The sequence below is a fragment of the Condylura cristata genome, unplaced genomic scaffold (genome assembly GCF_000260355.1).
Source record: "Condylura cristata isolate star-nosed mole 26May11 unplaced genomic scaffold, ConCri1.0 scaffold00006, whole genome shotgun sequence".
Lineage (NCBI taxonomy): Eukaryota > Metazoa > Chordata > Mammalia > Eulipotyphla > Talpidae > Condylura > Condylura cristata.
Genome location: NW_004567107.1, coordinates 9,192,954 through 9,207,535, shown reverse-complemented (window position 1 = coordinate 9,207,535; position 14,582 = coordinate 9,192,954). Strand labels below are relative to the sequence as shown.

Genomic DNA, 14,582 nt, shown 5'->3' with positions numbered 1-14,582 from the left:
ACTCAGTAGTTTCCTTGCGATTCACAAGTTTCTTGATAAGGTTTAGCCACCAGATGAACTTGATCAGATCACTTTCCACATCTCCTGACTCATTTTCTTCACCCCAAAGCCTGACCAGCTCAAACTAAATGGATATCAACAGTTGCTGTGGTTTCCAGTTTATAGGAGACATAAAGGCAGAACCGAACTGGTCCCATCTAGAAGGTTGGGAAGGGGGTCAGTGTCCCTCAGGATCAAGCATTAGGGTGGCCCACCATGCAGAATCCTAGGCTTGCCAAGACCATAGTTGGGGAGCTCCTGGACCCTGTAAATCCCAGGGGCTCTTGATCTGCCTTATCCAGGACAGAGCACCTGTTACTTATAGCAATAACTGGACTCTTATCTGCCTTCCCTCAGTCTGGTAAGGGAGGCAAGGTATACCCAGAAAGAACTCCTGGCAAGCAGGAAGGGTCTAGATAGTCAAAGAAGCTCCCAAGTCCAAGAGAATAGCCATATCCACTCCCCTACACACACACACACACACAGAGAGAGAGAGAGAGAGAAAGAGAGAAGAGAGAGAGAGAAGTCCTCATGCTCTGCATTCTGCATTTTCCGGATTTCCAGCAGCACCCCTGTCTCTGGGGGGTGGAAGCTGAGGCCTTGTCTGGGAAAGTGTGTGGGGGCCGGGCTGGGGCTTGAGGGAGCAAGCCCCACCCCCCTTTTACTGTTTCTACAGATGCCTCTATTTCCAGGTGATTGAGGAGGAGCCAGAAGTGAGCTGGCCAGGGCCACCTCCAACCTCCCTGCTGCCAGGGGGAAGACTGGGGAATCTCTAGTCCTTTCTCCCTGGTGCTGTCATTTTCCCCCTCTTAACTCTCTCTTGGACGCCTTTCAAGAGTTTGTGAGCCATTCTGCTTAGCTCTTTTTCTGCCATTTTCAAAGCCCGGTGGTGTCTCTCTCTCAGGAGAGGGAACAGGGTGGTATGAAGACTTAAAGGGGCCTCGGCAGCTGCCACTCCCAGGCAGCAGGCCGTTTTGCTGCCAAAGTTACAGTGTTTGGAACTTTCCCCAGGCTGGGTTTTGGCTTGGTCAGCAGCTCCCCACTCTCCTGTCACTCCTCTGCACCCCTGCCCCCGGGGCTCCCACACTCCTCTCCAGACCTTGCCCCGCTTCCCCTTCCCAGAAGCTTCCTTTTCCCAGTAGTCCCAAGCACGCCTGGGTCCTGCCCCACAGACCTCCTGCTCCCTCGGAGACTCCCCTTGGGCCCCCGAGCCTCCCCTCTCACTCCCACCCGCGGATCCCCACGGGGAGACCGAGCCCCGTTGCAGGCTGGGCAGAGACCGCGACAGAAGGATGGGCAGAGAGGCCGGCTCAGATTTGGTCACAGAGGTGGCGACCAGAACAAAAGCAGGGACACGGCGGGACCGAATCCCGGCAGCGCCCTCTTCCCGCCCCCCACCCCGCCAGCCGCCGCCAGCCCCCGCTCGCCGCCTCCGGGGGTTTCTGGAGCGCGGGCGCCCGGCAGGACCCACCTGATCGGCAGAAGCTGGGCTCCCGGGCCCGCAGCGTGCAGCGAGCGCGCACCGGGCTGGACCGCGCCTGGGCTCCGGGTCCTCGCGGCGGGTCGTGGTGTCGCCTCCGCCCGCGCCCCGCGGGGCGTGTCCGGGCGGGGTGTGCCCGCCTGCGCTTCGGCTAGGCCGCCGAGTGCTCCCCGGTGCAAGGAAGCCAGGAGACCCCGCCGCCAGAAAGCGGGAGACGAGCTCCCCTCCGCCCTGCCCGGCCGGCCGGCGGCTGTTTATGCAAAGCTGGTCCCGCCCTGATCCCAGACACTGGCAGGCCGGCGCGCGGGTGCGCGAGTGCGTGAGTATTGTGTGTGTTGAGGGGGGCAGGGCAGAGGGGGTGTTTGCTTCATTTCCACTCAAACAGAAAAGTCTGAAACCAGCACAAAAACAAACAAGCAAAAGAAAGACAATCTCTGGAGAGGGTTGGCCCGCCCCTTTGTCACAGCGGGCCTGCAGGAGATGGGGGTGCTGGGGGCAGGGGACCCAGACTCGAGCTTCCTAGGGTGGGGTGGGGTTCGTGACCCACGGCTGCAGGGAGGGGCCTCCGACTGCTGGCAAGCCGCCAAACCCTGGGGAAGCTAGAGCCTGGGAGGTCTCATCCACCATTTGTTTCCTGGGGAAGGAAGAGCACAGCTGTACACAGGGACAGGACGGCGGGCTCCATTTCCCAGAGCGGAGCCCCCTAAGTTTTGTGCTCCGGAAGCGAGGGGCTGCTCTTTGGTCACGTAGCTCGGTCTGGCCACGACCAGCGTCTGTTCAAGACCAGTGCTCTCTGAGCCTACCGTTTCTGAAACAGGGGTTCCCACATCCCTAGGGTTTCCAACCAGAGTCACTTAGAAGGGAACCCCCCACCCCACCCCCAGAAAAAACTGTTTCAGAATTAGTGCTTTTGCCCCCTTCGTGGCAGCGACTCATTTCTGGTGAGCTGAAGTAGGCTCACGCTGAGGCCCTCACTTAGCTCTTCCTGTGGTTACCAGCTCCCTCCTGCTGAAGAGAGGGGCTGCTGGCAGAGTGGAGGTACACCGGAGGTACACCCCGGTTGGGGGTGTCGAGGCTATCTATTTTGCCCCTGGGATACTCAAAACGTTCTTATGCCAGGATCAGTTTGCCACTGAAGGTCATTTTCAGAGATGACTCCGTTAAGGCCGTAAGTAATTGAACGCCCTGCAACTGTGATTTGACATCACGAAATCAGCATGGAGTGGGCCCCTGATGTATACTTTTAATTGCTTCATGCAAGTGGAAAAGAACAGAGGCCCAATTGAATACTTGGGATGCACAGAGGCTGTGGGCGATTCACATCTTGGGAGAATGATAGGTCCAAGGGGTTGCTGGGAGATTTGAATGGTCAGCCACACAGCAAATGAGGAGGTCCCTGAGCACAAAGGCCCTTTGCTGGAACATAAATCCTGCCATTATTGTCTTTGGTGAGCACACTGCTAGCAGCTCCCACGTAGTGAGTATCCCCAGGCCTATACCAGGCCTATACCACGAGCCACGTAATGTTAAGTGACCCTTTCCCACCTTTCACTATTGCATGTGAGAATGAATTCTTTAGATTGCTTAGTCCATCATCCTAAATTGTAAAGGAGCTCATTAGTGGTTAAAACAAAAAATGACAGCAACGCTGACACTCGCTCAAGTGCTGGCTCATCACGATGGAAATCAAGAGATGATGAGCTAGGAAACACCAACCCCGTAAGATGTAAAATCATTACTCTGAGGCTGTTGAGCCATAGCAGAAATCTGCATGAGTATCACCTCATCCACCACATTAATTGAATGCTGTTAATTTGCATTTTATTGGCCTTGTGGTCATGTTTGTATTTACTTGGAAGATTCACTTTGGTTTTTACGATTGGTTTAAAGAGGTGTGAGCACGAGGCATCCATGCTTCATAGTCATCTCCTACCTGAGTAATAAGAAAATAAGAAGAATTTGTCCACATTGGTTCTGAAAGCTCTTTGTTTTCTCTTGAGAAGAGCCAAAGTCTAGCCAGAGTCCTACTGCATGGTGGCTCTGGAAACCACCATGAAGATGATACACATTAGGTCTGGAGTCAGAAGCTAAGGTTATAGGTTTCAGGCCAAGATGAGCCGCTCTTTCCCTTGGAGACTCATTTGTCTCAAGTCGGAGTTACATGGCTAGTTGGTGGAAGAGGGAATGTGGTAACTGTTGGTGAAAGGGCTTGAGAGCCTGAAGTTTCAGAGGAGGGTGAGACTGAATGTTCCGGATAGGGCTTAGGGGAACCAGTAGCTCTGACTACTTGCCTGGCTGGCTTTGTTTCCAGAGCTGGGCAACTTTCCTGAGCTTGCCTAATCTCAGCACATCCGAATCAGCACGTCCCTAATCCAGCTAAGTAACTTTGTTCCCCATCTGTCAAAGTGCTTGGTGGCAGAGATGGGGGGGGCAATCCTCCAGGGTCTCCTCCCTGTACCTTCCTTAATCTTTTGACAACATTTAACAGGACCCTGTTACCTGTCAACCCCCTTCCTGCAAACTGAGGGCACTGAGGTAACATGGTATGGTGTTGTCTTAATCCTGGAGGCGTCTACAGCCCAGACGTTAACAAAGAGCCTCCTGATTTATTTATTTTCAGGCTAGTTGTGACCAGAGAGATAAAGTGGACCAGGAAAGACGGCATGGGAAGGAAGAAGAGTCCGGTCCGCAGGTGACAAGCTGGGCGAGAGTGAGCCTGGGTCATAGAAAAAAAGCCTTGAGGTAGAAGGAAAAAGATCCTGGTGTGTTTGCTAGGAAGCTTCAGCCTCACAAAGGTAGCAGCTCTTCTCTAATCACCCTGGAAAGGTCAAACAAAGCCCACAGGGTTTGTGGGGGCTCTGTCAGCCCCCACAGCTAAAATGAACAGGTGAGAACAAGGGACCAGCTTTAACCAGGACAGCACTGACAAAGCAGGGCGGAGACACAGGCACTTCTGTAGCAGATAGCAGGAGCGACTTGCAGTTCCAGCAATCAGGCGGGGTGTGGGGGTGAGGGCTGGGTTCTCAGGCTGCTGGAATGGAGCAGGAGAGGGAGAGCCACATGTGTGGAGACAGCGCCAGACAGAGGAGGCTGCGTTTGATGGGCAAGAACAGCTCAGAAAATGCCCCCGCCCCTTCCCCCCCAGAATTGAAAACAGGTGTGCAAATCAAACACCTCTGCACAAGCACATCCTGGCTTGCACTTTACAATGGCAAAAAGGTGGAAACAGCCCAAATGTCCGTCCACAGATGACGGATAAACAAAACGTGGCACATTATACCATGGGATATTCCATGTGAAAAGGAAGGAAAGGCTGGTGCTTGAGGTAGCACGGACGGACCCTGAAAACGTCATGTCCAGCAAGAGGCTACGCACAATGGCCACATTTTGTATGACTCTGTTTATATGAAATGTCCAGCGTGGGCCAGAAGAGTGGTTGCTTGTGACTGGGGAAGGGAAGCGGGAATGAGGGCTTACTGAGTATATGGTTTCCTTTTGGGATGATGATAAATGTTCTGGAACTAGAGGTGATGGCCGCAAGCTGTGAACGCCCTCGCTGCCACTGACCAGACCCTTCACTCTGTGAATGTGAATTTTACACTATATGATTTGGCCATCATTTAAAAAAGAATTTTGGGCAATTGGCTACTTGTACAAAAATTAAAATAAAATGAGTTCACACGTGCACACACACACACACACACACACACACAAATACCACATAATAAAGACCTAAAGGAAAAGAGAAATCTTAAAACTTTTAGAAGTAACTGTCATGCTTACTGCAGAGTAAGAATTTATTTCAGCGCTCAACATGTGTCAGCGCCCACCATGAAGAACAGTATTTGACTATATTGAGGAACTGTACACCCAATGGATTAGTAGACAAACCAGAGATTAGGAGAAGGTTTTGGCCCCTTAGATGACAACGCAGAGCCGGTATCCAGAATGTGCCAGAAATTCCTACAAGTAGACAAGAAAAGCAACTCTTTCCCCAGACTGACATCCCAGGGACATCCTAGGTGGCTCAGGCGTGTCCTCTTACTGTTCCTTGTTGCGATGCACAGACTGTGCCTACCGGCCCATGGCCACGTCTGCCCTGCCACCTCCCATTCAGCACCTGCCTGGCACCCAGGAGCTGACGGGCACCCCGAATGGACGGAGTGGAGACACGGGTGCCTGGTCCAGGGGTGATGGCCTCCCACTCTGTCCATTCCTCCTCTCTGTTCAAGGTGCTTCCTTCCCCCCACCCTTCTCTGTGTCAGAAGTGCTGAGGTAGCCTCTGGCAGGCAGGTTTGGGGATGTGAATCCAGAATTCATGGCAGAGAAAATTGTCTCCTTGGGTCCCTGGTGGAGCAGAGAAATGTCAACACGGGTGGGCTGGGGTGGGGGTGGGGGCCAAACCCCTGGGAGTTTTAGGAATCCTTCCCACAGAAAAGCCAGATCAACCCAAAGCAAAACTTCCCAGAACCAGAAAAACACATGGCCCTGGAACCCACGATGGCCAGTCACACCCCTCAATTTACAAATGAGGAAATGAGATTCAGATGGGGGTTGTGACTTCCTCAAAATTGTAGAGGAGGAATTTACAGAACTGGGTTTTGCTCCCAACTCTCTCAGGCTCCTCTGTGCCTGGCAAGTGAGAGCTCCATCCAGCTCCCTGGAAGGTGTTTTAAAGCAGCTACCTGATGCCGGTCCAGTCAGTCACTAGAAGCTGAAGGGGACCAGGACTGAGTCTGGGAGGAAGTGGGTGAGGGGTCAGGCGCTTAGCAGCAGGAACAGCCACCAGCAAAGGCCACGCAGGTCAGGTCAGAGGCACCAGCCCTGGGCTCCCGGCTGAGGGCCTCTTCAGAGAGCCTGACAGGACCAGGTGGCACCTGGGGTCACCCTTTGTCACCCCCACCCCCACCCACCCCTGACTGTGACCATGGGATCTTACTGTGGCGGTTGCAGCCAACACTGGGGGATGAGGCCACAGGGAAGGAAATGAGGAGGGAGCAAAGGACGGACAGAGAGAGAGGAAGAGGGAGGGAGGGAGGACACAGGACAGAGGGGAGGGAAAGGCTTTCTGGCTGGGGTCTTCCCTCCCCTTCAGCTGGGCAGTAAAGAAAGCCTGAGCCATTGAGGAGCCCAGGAGGCTGCCTGCCCCTTAGAGACCCAGCACTTCTGTGAGCTATGCAGAGCAAAGGAAATGCTGTGAAGAGTCATCATTTCCTGGGGAGAAAAGATCCTGTCTTTCTATTTGGTTTTATACTTGAAAGTCATTTGTTTTCCAATGACCTCTAGCATTTACATATGTCAAAAATTTTAAAGGCAGGAACCAGAGAGAAAAGCCAACTATTTTAATGCTCGTGGGTTCATTTTCAAAATCTGTCCTTGCCCCCAGGGCCAGCTGAAATAAAATTTGATTTATGCAAGCAAAACTTCTAAAGCTACATTTCACTGGTTTTTAAAGCGTGCCCCTCCGGCCCTCACAGAAGGTCAAAGAGGTGACCCCTGGGATGGAGGATGGTTTGAGGGGTGCTGTCACGGCTCACCCTTCTGTGTTTTGGATTTCTGCTCCACGAGAGGATCTAAACTGTTTTGAAATGAAGAGCACAAAATAGAAACACAACAAAACTCTGAAGTACTGGCTCTCTTCAAGAGTTTGCAGCTATTTTCTGGGCTTTAGAGAGAAAATGTGTGCTAAGGACAACCTGGGTCAGGCCTGGAGTTCAGAGTCCACCCCTGTTCCACAAGCTCTGCGACCTTGAGGGGGAAAAAGGTCATTAAAACTTTTTGAACCTCAGTTACCTTCTCTACGAAATGGGGATCATTATCTCAAAGTTCCTGAAGATAAAAATGAGGCGATGTGTGTCCTTGCAATAGAGCCTCTAAATCCAACCAGACATTCAATTCCCAAAACCTTGCAGGAATGGGGTCCCCCACCCCGGCACATTGCTCCCCCAGCACGCTGTTCCCCCTCCCCACCTTGGGACTCAGCGCAAGCAAGACCTGGCCTCCTGGCCCTGCCTCCTGCCACACTCCAGCCTCCCGGGCCCAGCCTGTTGTCCCTAACAGGCTGAGCACCCCAAAGGCTGTGCCTGAGCACTGCTGGTCTTGCTGCCTGGGGCCCCTCCCCCACCTATCCAGCCCCTCCCCCCACCGCTCACATTCTCTTCTCTAATTGTAGCCATGTGCTTCTTTGCCATTTTTAAAATAAAATACATTATATATATATATTTCTATTTTAAGGTATAAATAGATGCTTAACATTCCTTTTGCGTTCTGTACTCTGACACAGAGTGAAAGAAAATCCAAGGCCTCCCTGGTGGCTTAGGGATTAAGTCTCAGTGCTTTCACCCCTGTGTCAGGAGTTAGATCCCTGGCCAGGGAGCTGATGCAGACCTCTCCTGTCTCCCTGCTGCTCCCCTGGACTGTGTGTTTCAGTCCATCTGCCTGTTCTCTCCACTCTGTCTTTGGTGAATTCTGTCACCCCCCACATCTCTGGCCTATACCCCAGTTCTTCTAGACATAAATAAAATAAAATAAGAAAGGAAAACAATATCGAAAAAAGAAAGAAACCACAGGGATTACAACGGAGATGGAAAAAGGCACAAAATGATGTAAAAATAAACTATTACATTTTTATATTTTTAAAAATCACCTAAAAAAAGCAAGCAAGCAAGCAAGCAAAACCCAAACAAATTCTTTCAAATTAAGGCAACGATTTCATTCATGTATCTTACAGGTCAGTGAAAAATTGCCAACGGTTGTGAACCATTCTAGCAACAATGAAGCCCAGCGATCCATTTACTATGTCCTTCAGGCAACGTGTCCCGGGTGTCTCATGGCCTTCCTCTGTGCTGTGTGTCCCACACATGTTCCGTCAGGCAGCGGCATCTCTGTCCTCCGTGGCCCACACACATACCTCTGCCTGCTCCAAAGTTATTCTCAAGTAGCCCTTCCCACCCCCACCCCTGAAAGCTGCCCCCCAGTAACCCACGCCAGAACTGATTCCCTTGAAGAAGCTTTCTGGGAAGACTTCTGCTTCTCTTCACCAACCTTGATGAATCCCGGAGGCAAGAAACAGCTCTGTCTCTGCACCTGCCTTAGTCGTGGGCCTTGGACAGCCGCTCACAGGCCCTCTCCAGGCCCCAGGTTCCTCAGCTCATCACCGGGACAGGAACACTGATGTCCTCTGGAAGTGACCACAGCAAGGCTGCAGAGCACCCTCTGGGTGCCCACTGGCCCCTGCTGACAAACAGGTAACACAGAAAGCCAATATTAAACACAAAACCAAATAAAAGACCTTTTTAATGAAGGAAGTCTATTAAAGCCCGCCCCCCTGGTCCTGGCTAATCCTCTAGGGCTTTCATCAGACCTGTGGGGGGGGCGGGGGGGTGGTGCTGGGGTTTTGCTCATCGAGCAGGAGGGGCCTGCCCTCAGGCTAGGGGCTGCGTCTGCACCTCCCCTTCACAGGGCCTTTATTCACCTGGTGCTTTCCTTCTGTCTCCCCACCTGTCACAGCCCCAGGCTCACGCACCAGCACCACCGCTCCCTGGAGGCACCTCCCTTCACCCCTTTCTGGAGGCAGCAATCACAGCCTGAGGACCTCAGAGTTACTGACCCCAGCAAAGAGAGAAATCCCAACAAAGCTGGACCCTCATCTGGGCTTGGCCATTACTAGCTGGGGTCTCTAGGTGTGGCCCCTTGCTTGGTCCTGCACAGGACTGCTCTGCTGCCTTGCTGTGGTCACTTCCAGAGGACATCAGTGTTCCCGCCAGTGCCGTCATGGTCTGTACTCGACTTACTTCCTCTCTAAAGTAGATTCAGTGCACGCAGGGCCTCTCTGAGGCCCTCACCGTGCCTTGTGTGCGTGGGTCGGTTTTTGGCAAGTGGACAGCAATTAACCTTGTCTGCAGCCCAGGGGAATGGTCACAACCTGAGTCCCAACTGGGTGCCCACCTGTGCTATCAGCTGGACAAATAGCTTCAGCGTTGCTTCTCTGAGTGGCTGCTCCTTGTTAACCCGGCGGAGCCCGAGCTGGCCACGTCCCCTGACCTCTGGAGAGGCCTGGCTTGCTGGAGCTCCCACACAGGTGCGTCCCCAGAGAAGATGGCCACCATCTTCCTGCGGGACTTGACGAGTCTCTTCCACTGGGCTTCAGATGCCCCGTGTGCACAGGAACCCAGAGCTTGGGAGGGTCCCCCTGCTTCTCTGCTGTAACGCTGATGGGGCACCATGCGTCAGGGCTTCTCACTCACAGGCTGTTACTAAGAACGCGATCTCGGGTACGTCCGGTGGCACATCTGTGCCTCGGCTGCCTCATTTGGGAAATGGAGACACAAATTTACTAATTTCAATAAAGCCAGGCAGGAAGGAGGCACTAGGTGGGAGCCGAGACCTACATCATCTCCTCCACCACCGCCACCGCATCCCTGCAAAACCCCACCGCTGTGAGGCTGTTTGCTGATGTGGCTGGTGAGGACCATTGCTAGAACAGCGTAGACACCCATCCGTGTCCATGTTCTCACCCAGGCAAGTTTCTGAGTCACCCCAGCTTCCACCCTAGCTCCCTAAAATGAGGACGTTGGCCTGATAGTGGGGGTAAAGGGTGTAGCCAACGCCAAAGACTAGATCCTTTCCTCGTCTTTCTAACTTTCCAGCCAAATTCTCAAACATTGGTTCCCAGGGCAGATTTGTCTCTCTCTTTTCTTTTCTCAGAAGGTCCTCAGGTGTAGCCCCCCCGCCCTTAGCTAAAGAAAGGCCACCACACTGATCTGGAAAAAAAAAATGGGTGGGAGCAGTGCAAAGGGAGATAGAAACCCAGGCTAGAGATCGCTTGTGGGGGAAAGGGGGTTTCAGTGTGCAGTTTTGTGGCTCTGGAAAGACATGAGCCTGGAGCGCGGCCCTGGGTACTTGTGTGTACCTCTGTGAGTGTGAGCGCGTGTTTGCGTCGCCGTGGCTGTGTATGACTGTGTGTGCGCAGGTCTGGATGTGTGTTTGTGTGTCACATATCTGCCTAGGCAGCACCCGACATACTGTGCACCCGTCAGTGTCTGAGGCCTGAGTGATCCTGGCACGTGTCAGCTCTGGAGAGAAGCTGTGTAGTTAGGCCTGTGCTAGCTGCTCTTTTGGCTGCTGCTCTGTCTGCACCTGCTTGTGCCTGCTGGTGGTGGGTGAGACACGGGGGGCATATCGGTGATGGGGGAGGGGTGTTGTTGGCGTGTGTCCACACACCCAGGTGGGGTGGTGTTGCAGTGTGTGCACCTGCGTGGCTGAGTGGGAGGAAGGGGGTGCTTGGAAGCATCGGTGAGCCTGTCTGCAAGGCAGGGCTGGAGGCCGGCACCCGGGACGTGGCTGCGGGCGGGTGTGTGCAGGCACCGTGCTGTACACACGTACTGTGCATCGTGCGTATGTGTTTGTGTGTGTGTGCTGTGTGAGCGGACAGCACATATGCTTTCGTGTGTGCTGTGTGCAGGGCCTTGTTTATCCATTTCTGAGTCAGGAAATGTCTGCGGTCGTACAATTGGTTAGTTTCCCTGTCACTACCTCAAGGAGTATATTCACATGCCAAACAGCATCAACATCCTCACTGCCTGGTTATATTTGCTTCCTTTGTGGGGAAAAAAGGCCAGTTTGCAAGATCAACTGAACAGCCTCAGGCCCTGTGCCGGGGGCCTGGAGGGACCCCCCCCCCAACAACTCTGCTCAGAGGGAGGGCCCTGTTCTGCTCCATTCCCCTGGCATTCCCGGGCACCTCCCAGCAGGGCCGGACCTCTGCTCCCACCAGGTGAGCCACCAGCAGCAGGAACAGAAAGGAGGAGGGATGAGATCGGAGGTGACAGTAAGGGCCACACGGGTGGGGACTTGGGACAAGGATGTATTTCTGAGGTCACAGCTGCCCCTTGTCCCTGCCAAACGGAGGGACAGAACCCCCACCCGTGAGCCCTGGCACTCTGGGCTATGGAAAGTCAGCCCTCTTGTCTCTAGATAGAAGCAACACTGATCGTCTCACCCACTGTCCCCCATGGCGTCAGACTGAGCCACTCACACCGGCGGAGACCCTATCCTTCCTCCACTCTCTTTCCTAGCCTCTTCCGGCCTCCTTCAACCCCCTTTTCCTGAACAAGCCCCCAGGAAATCACTTTCACCAGAAGCCCCTCCCTGGCTCTGCTTCCCGGGAACCTAACCAAAGACACCCTGAGGGTGCTCAGACACATGGTAACTCCTGGTGTGGGGGGTGAGCTAGACGTCACCATCCCACCTTGGAGGTTCACCAAGGGAAAAATGGAATAATGAAGGGTGAAATGCTTGGAGCCTGCTGTCCATGTGTCCTCCAAGACACCAGCCAGCTGGGCGTCATCTCAGCTTCTTGGGTGAAAGGGAAAAGCTCATCTGAGACCCTCAACTCAGGCTTGAAGTCTAGACAAATGCTACCCCTGACCGAGGCAAATGCCTGCTTGTGTTTGAATGCCCCTGACTGATGGAGGGCTCATTCCCTGCCAAGGAGCATCTTCTGCCTTTAGACAGGGCAATGATTCAGCTCCTTTTAGCCATTTAGTGACTTTTTTAAAAAGATTTATTTATTTATTTATGCATACAAGAGCTGGGAGGTAAGGCCAGAGGTGCAGGGGGTGAGAGGATTCACCAGAGACAGATTGAGTAGAACAGGTGGACTGGCTGAAATACACTGCTGAGGGGAGCAGCGGGTAAGACAGGAGAGGTCTGCTGAGCCATGTGGGTCAGCTCCCTGGCAGGGGATCAAACTCATGCTGCAGTGGCTGTGGATAGCTTCCTAGTGCTCAGATTCACTGCCTTGTGCCACCAGGGAGGACCCCACAGTCCTATTCCTAATGGGCTCCCCTTCCCACTCCCCTGCCAAGGTCGCCTGTCTTTGCTAAGTTATTTAAAATGGCGGCCGAAGCCATGTGGACAAGTTACTCTCCCAGTGATACAGGAGGGCTACGTGCTATTAGTAAACTTCTTGCCTTTCTCATGTCAGTCTTTGTGATGCTTGTCTGATTGTTTGCCAGCCTAGAAAAGCCTTGGAGGGGGATGGGGTGATTACCTTTGTGGGGGGCTTGAACTTGTGCAGCAGTGGCTGCCATTGTGGCTGCCGTTAGCTTCATAGTGCTGAGACTTAACCCCATTGTATCACCAGGGAGGCCCATTTCACAAAATTTGTAAGCTCCTTCTGTGTGTCGTGACCTATGCAAAGCACCAAGGCTGCACTGATGAGCAAGCCTGCAGCCTCACCGCAGCGGAGCTCACAGCCTGGCAGGAGACATGACAAAGGAGAAACAGGGCAAAAAGAAATAACCAAAAACATAACTCCGGAAAGTACTGGGAGAGGGTCGCGGGGCCCCTGAGGGCTTTCGAGGGAGTCCTAGGAAGGCTTTCCTGAGGATGTGATAACTGAGTCAACTTCCAAGAAAGCACAGAAACTGACAAGGAATTAACAGAGGGAAAACTGTCAGAGAGGGAATAGCACATGCCAAGACCTGGGTTGGGCAGAAGAGGAGAAAAGCACGAATGTGAAAAGAGGGCAATAGGGTGAGTCAGAAGGAGGCAGGGGGAAATGGGTGGGACATGGGGAACGGGATCCAGAAGTATTGTCACCCCAGGAACCGTGGGGACCCCAGGGATTTTAGGCAGGTCCTTCCTTGTTCAAGACCGTGGGTCTCCTCTTCCACTTCTTCTCATGCCAAGATGCCTGGTCGCCACCAGGTTGCAACATTCCTCTCCCAGTAGGACTCTTCTGCCTGCTCCAACAGGTCCCCTGCATGTTCTCCTCACCACCCCCAAATGATTCAGAAGGCAAGCATTTTAGGATCTCAAAGAGACACACCTAGAAATGACTGTTGCCATCACAAACTGCAGACACTGGTAGTGGGGGCAGGGGGCTGGTGGGGGGCGGGGATATCTTCTCAGTAGCCTGAACATGATCAGGGGACACAGGATTCCGGGAGGCAGACCCCACCAAGAAGTCCCCGACCTTCCTTGGCACACTCACTGCCCCTCCCCCAATGCACTCACTTCAAGCCTGGCTTTGGTCTGGTTTTTTAAAATGCTTTGTTAGAGTAGTTTTAGGTTTCAGGAAAATGGTGCAGAAAGTACCGCACTTTCCCCTAGATCTCCTCCCTTCCTGCCCACACCCACCTCCTTCATAGTGAACATCTTGCATTCATATAGTACATTTGCTACAATTGATGACCTGACGTTGATACACTATCATTAACCATAGACAATTGTTTATGTAGCATTCACTCCTAACGGTATGCAGATGTACTGATTTTGACAAAGGCAAGCTGGATATTCGCCATGACAGTGACCCCGTCACAGAGCCACAGGAGTCCCTTGTGCTCTGCCTGCTCAGCCCCGGGTTTTAATTCACCCCCACTGTGGTCCACCCCTGTGCTCTGGGGTTTGTTAACCCTTTGAGCAGCCGGAGGTGCTCACTCCCCCAACCCACCCTGCTTTCTCCCAGCCACCACTTCTTGGCTAGATATGAGAGGTCATGACACCCCTTCTCTCTGCCCTGAGTCTGCTGTGGGGCTCAGGTATCCTTCCAAAGTGTGTGCAAGTAGAAAACCAGCCCCCCCCCCACCTGCCATGTCATTCAGGTCCTGACCCAGAACCTGTAGGTGTTAGTTTCAAGGCAGAGGGAATAGCGATAGCAGATGGAATTGAGGGTGCTAATCAGCTGAGCTTCAGTGAACAACATGCAAGAAATCTAGATTATCTGGGGGAGCCCAAGACAAGAGTCAAAATGAAAGAGCGATCGAGAAGGAAGCAAATGTTGAGAAAAACTCCAGGTGTAGACAGGCAAGGATGCAGATTTCCCCCCCAGAACTTCTGGAAACAGAGCAGCCCTGGACACCTGACTTCAGCCTGCTGAGAGCGAGCCAGGCTCTGACCCCAGAACTGTCGGGTATCAAATGTAGGGACAGACATGCGCAGTGAGAGAGTGAGCAGGGGACCTGCCCGTTGATGCCAGGCCCCTCTGTCCCGCCTGTCCTGGTCAGAGGAATCCACCTCTGGGGAAGCAGGGCTTCTAGGGACCCCCACAATGTGGCGC

At 53.3% G+C, this 14,582-nt stretch overlaps 1 protein-coding gene and 1 long non-coding RNA gene across 2 annotated transcripts in view; one reads left to right on the top strand and one right to left on the bottom strand.

Annotated features, from left to right (window-relative positions):
• The window catches only part of LOC101624839 (N-acetyllactosaminide alpha-1,3-galactosyltransferase), a 57,857-nt gene extending 56,101 nt beyond the window's left edge, over nucleotides 1-1,756 (bottom strand). The window contains exon 1 of the mRNA XM_004677377.2: nucleotides 1,511-1,756. The gene's annotated coding sequence lies outside the window, so the exon portion shown is untranslated. The remainder of the gene's footprint in view (nucleotides 1-1,510) is intronic.
• Nucleotides 1,756-12,060, top strand: LOC105853321. The gene is made up of 3 exons (XR_001145168.1): nucleotides 1,756-1,838; nucleotides 8,250-8,766; nucleotides 9,029-12,060. It is a non-coding gene; the product is annotated as an uncharacterized LOC105853321 (long non-coding RNA).
• The last annotated feature ends 2,522 nt before the right edge of the window (nucleotides 12,061-14,582 follow it).